Genomic DNA, 4822 nt, shown 5'->3' on the forward strand with positions numbered 1-4822 from the left:
ATTTATTTTTTAAAAAAAGAAAATAGAAATGCTAAAGTTAAGTACGAGGATCATATAGGAATAAATTCATCATGACACCTAGAGTCTTATCAGACCATGGTCAGAAGGTCAGGGGTTATTGCCCAGGGGGACACACTATGGTACACCCCATTTGTTCCCCACTTACCTCTTCTCAGGTGTAAACTTGGAGAGTGAGCTCCTGCAGAGGAGGGATGGATTGAGCAGTCTGACGGTGCTGGGCAAGGCGTTTCTACACGCCCGCTGGCTGGCTGGGGTCTAGTCTTCCATTTGGTCTAACCAGTCTGCTCCCCCGCCCATGAACTGTATCGTTTGCCCAGATGTCCATGCCTTGTTAGGTTCTGTGGACTCACCACACTCTGGCCCCTCAGTCTGTGTACAACAGCTCTGCAGAAGGTCAGCTGCTTATCCTCAGCTCTTATCTACAGCCAGGTGTCCATAATTCTCAACACCCAGCTCAAAAGTGGATTTTAACGGGCAAGATGGCGGCGCCCGTGCGGAGGCGCACAGCTTGCTCGGCCTGGTGACCACCCTGGGCCTGGACCCCAGGAGTCCGGCGGCCAGACCTGGATGACCCGCTGACCCTTCGCTGGCAGCTGGGGCCGCGCTACGCGGCTCTGCAGTTCACGCGGACTGGCGCCGCCTCCAGGGTGGCTTTCTTGCGCCCACTGCGGAAACAGCTGCAGACGCCGCAGGCTGAGGGGCGCGAATGGTACCCGAGCCTGGGGGCCAAGCGGGAGTCCCTGCGGGTGCAGCAGCGTCAACCGGGGAGCAGCTCATGGAAGAGCGCATGGCCAAGATGCCCCAGAGGAGTGAGAATCGCCGGCGGCGGCAGCAGGAGCGGAGGGAGAAGGAGGAGCTCCAAGCTGGGGCCCAGGAGCGCCTGGGGTACCACGTGGACCCGAGCAATGCCCGCCTCCGGAAGCTGCTGCAGGACCGGGAGAAGCAGCATCGGAAGCGCCTCGAGGAGGAGAAACATAGGCACGAGCTGCCGCAGTCGCCGCTGCGGCAACCCAGGACCCAGCAGGCTCTGCAACACCCAGCTCCCGAGCTGAGTTCTCGCCCAAAAAAACCTGCTGTTTGATAGCCCCAAACCCCTCCCCCCACCCCGCCAATAAAAAAAGGGCTCTAATTGCCACAACCTGGGCATCTCTGCCTCCTTTCCCGTAACTCTCATAAGTGAGTGCCTTCTTGTTCTACCCCCATTCAGTATCAGCATGTGTGTCAAAAAGACAGGCTGGGAACACTTTTTCCTGGGATATTCTAATAGGCAAGATCACATCTGCCTTTATATTTGCTGTTCTTTGACTGGAGTGTGTTAAGAGCTGCGTTTGAATTTGTGTGATATTCAGCCTGATTCATCTTATTCTGACTGCACTGAATAATTGTTTAGAAGATCTAACTTACTGCAGCCAGAGACTGAGACTGCCAGACAAAAATCACTGGCTTTATATATTAGACAAATACAAATGATTCTGTGGGTAAATATTTTTGTACGTCTGGCTAAATGCATGAGGAAAAGCAGTGATCTACTTAATTGTGCCTTCAGTGCAGTGTTATGCATTAAAGACCCCTGCACTGAGTGCAGTGTTGTTTCCGAGCATCCCTCCATTAAAAAAAAAAAAAATTCTGATAAATATATTTTCTGCCCTAATTTCAAACCCATGAAGCTCATAGAAATAGCTTTTATTTATTTAAGAAATAAAAAGCATGAACATAGCCCAAAATAATAAAATGCAGAGAAGTATTAACTCACTGTGTCTATGCATCCCTCCCTACTCATTGCCCCATCCGCAGAGACAGCTTTCACCTCTTCTGCTCAGAGATGTTGTGACCGTTCATGCTTATTTATTCTTTAATTTGTCCATTTTAGGACACTGTATATTAACTTCCTGCTCAATAGTAAATTCAACATTCTTATAACCATTCAATCTTGTCCTTCTTGTTCCCCCATCTCCTAATTTTTATGGTTCTATAAATATTTTAGCTTCCATTTCAGCTGTCTTTATAAAAATTTTAAAATACATCCAAACTTATTTTTCTTTTCATCAGTGTGAGCATCATATCTGGTACAACATAAGATGAAGCTATTGGTGGACGCCTCTTCCTCTTGCCCTACCAGATTCTGACAGCTCCCATGTTACTTTGTCGTTGCCAAGGCAGCTGACACTTCTCCCCTGTATCTTAATTATGCATGCGGGGCTTAGTTGGTTGATTTACTCCAGTATTTGAAAACCGTTAAAGACCCCTGCACTGAGTCATAGGCCTGTACAATCAGGTGAATTCTTCTACTTTAAAGCTATGTGACACTGGGTACAATCCAAGAACTTTCTAGATCTCCACTATGCCATATGGTAGCCTCTATCCCTATGTGGCTCTCTGAATTAAAATTAAAGGCAAATAAAATTTAGAATTCAGTCACACTAACCATATTTCAGGTGTACAATAGCTACATGTGGCTAGTGGCTACCATTTCAGACAGTGCATATATGGAAATTTTCCATCATCATGGAAATTTCTATTTCTGCATTGCTAGACTATGGGTTCTTAATAGGTGAGGTGAGGAAGATCAACTAGATGATTTCCAAACTACTTCCTGACTCTAAACTTCCATGGTTCTGTAACTGAATGCAACTTCTCCCAGAGTTGCTGGGGAAACCCTCCCCAAAGCCAAGGTTGGTTTTTAAAAAGTGCAGAAAAAAAGTGGCAGGGAAAAAAAAAAGAGGTGTTTCAGGGAAAGAGGGCTCAAGACAGAGGGAAAGAGGGCTCAAGACAGAAGGAAAGGAATATAATCCCATCAGAGATCTGCTTCAGAATAACAGAGTGGGGGATTTACCAAGTATTCAGGCTTAGATTACATGCTGCCTTTCTTTCACTGTTATGTGTGTTCATGAAACTCGTTCAAGGTTAGTCTAACATATGCCATGTGATGTCTCATTTTCCCTTTTCAAGCCTTTCCTCCCCACTTAGCCATTTTTACTTGATTTTATATTCAGACCTGCGTGCGTTCTAACAAATGAGAACCACGTAGACCTGAGAAGACTGAGACTTAGTGCCATCAAAGTTAGAAATTAGGATAATTTGCTTCTTGTCAGTTTCATGACACTAATCATTTTGGTGGCAGCAGCACTATAAGCAAAGAACTGATGTGTGCAAATAAATTTTACACATAGGAACAAATTAAAGGAGATCATGTGTGTAATTTGCCTGTTTCCGTGCCAAGTACCTGGAGATGCTTGGTAATTAGCTAGGTAGTGTTATAACCAGAGGACCAATGTCTCAGAGCAAAAATGATATCTCGAATCCCTTGTGTCAAGAGGCAACCTCATCCTGGTGCAGTGCTTCCCCTGGGAACTACTGGCTTTCAGTACTGTGGGAAGGCAGATGGGGCTGGGGGTGTGGGTAGGAAGGAAGAGATGGAGAAAGAGAAGGAGTTAAAATGATATCATAGAAGGACCTAAAATAGAGAAGGGAGAAGATTATTGAAGCAAATGAGTAAATGCTAGCTTTTCCACTATTGTAAAAATAGGCAAAATATCATTGGCACACCAGCAGTATGCAGATGGCAGACACTCTTAAGTGGATCTTTAAAAGGATTAAAGTTTCTGATTCTATGATGTCTTACTGCCACTCTCTCCCTCCTATGCACCTAGCACAGTGCCTGGGACATATTAAGTGGTCAGTAAATGAGGAATGGAATTGGTCCCATTGCATTGGTCCTATGGCATTCACAGGGTTTCATGGCAGCAGGGAAGTGTTCTGGCAATCGGGGAGTTCTGTAACCTTAGCATCAGACCTCACTGTGATGTCACTCTAAGGATATGTACAGGTCTCAGCTCCTGCAGGGTCTTCGAGCTTCCTTCTCAGTGAAATGAAGATCATATTACATGTCAGCACCACAGATTTGCTTTTTGGTTTTGCTTTTTTCTTTTTTTTTTTTTTTTTTAGCAATGCAAACAAATCTCTGAGATCCTACACTAAGAAATTATTAAAATGATATGAATGTATTTATGAAATATTTCATCTCCAAGGCCTCAGCATTGATAAGTAGAAGATGGTTAAAGGCAGTGAGGGTAATTTATTTGAAAAAGAGAAGTCAGACTGATAGACTAAATGATTTTCAAGGGCCTACATCTTACATCATTTTCCACTTGTCCTTCCTCATATCCAAACCCTACCTTCTCTGCCAGGCCCTGGTCCCCCGAGGCCTGACCCCTTACATCACCAAGGTCCCCTTACCCTCTGGGTTCTGATTGGGTTCCCCAATGGGCTGTCCTAGCAGGAGTCTGGGACAGAGAGAGGTCAAGGTACTTATCCCCTAGCTGTCTCCTCACCTCAGTGTCTCAGTTGTATTAGGAACCCAGTACCTCTAGAGTGGCCTTACATCAGGTGGTCTCAAGTTCTCAGCTTCAGCTCTCACCAGCCTCTGCTTCCTCTCCTTGCCCTTTCAGGCCTCTGAGTGGTAAATGGTTTTCTACTTTCACTAATCCCTGGGAGCTTCAGCATCACTTGTACAACCCAACCTCATCTCTGTAGTCACTTAATTATGTTCTCTTTGAAATTCCAACTTTCTGTTTTATTCTAAGGCCCTATGGGATTTTTGAAGTGCTCAGGTTGTAAAGAGGTCCACAGCCCACTTTTGTTTGTTCTCAGTGCTCAGAGTGAATGGTGACAAATATTCTCTACCAGAGGTGGAGATGGATGGAAGAGAAGTCACATGTATGCAGAGGTGGAGATGGATGGAAGAGAAGCCACATGTATGCAGAGGTGGAGATGGATGGAAGAGAAGTCACATGTATGCAGA

The 4822-nt window shown here is 45.3% G+C and overlaps 1 pseudogene; it reads left to right on the plus strand.

Annotated features, from left to right (window-relative positions):
• The first annotated feature begins 500 nt into the window (after window positions 1-500).
• On the plus strand, window positions 501-1188 carry LOC137774035 (large ribosomal subunit protein mL64-like; annotated as a pseudogene).
• The last annotated feature ends 3634 nt before the right edge of the window (window positions 1189-4822 follow it).

Source organism: Eschrichtius robustus, chromosome 12 (genome assembly GCF_028021215.1).
Source record: "Eschrichtius robustus isolate mEscRob2 chromosome 12, mEscRob2.pri, whole genome shotgun sequence".
Classification (NCBI taxonomy): domain Eukaryota; kingdom Metazoa; phylum Chordata; class Mammalia; order Artiodactyla; family Eschrichtiidae; genus Eschrichtius; species Eschrichtius robustus.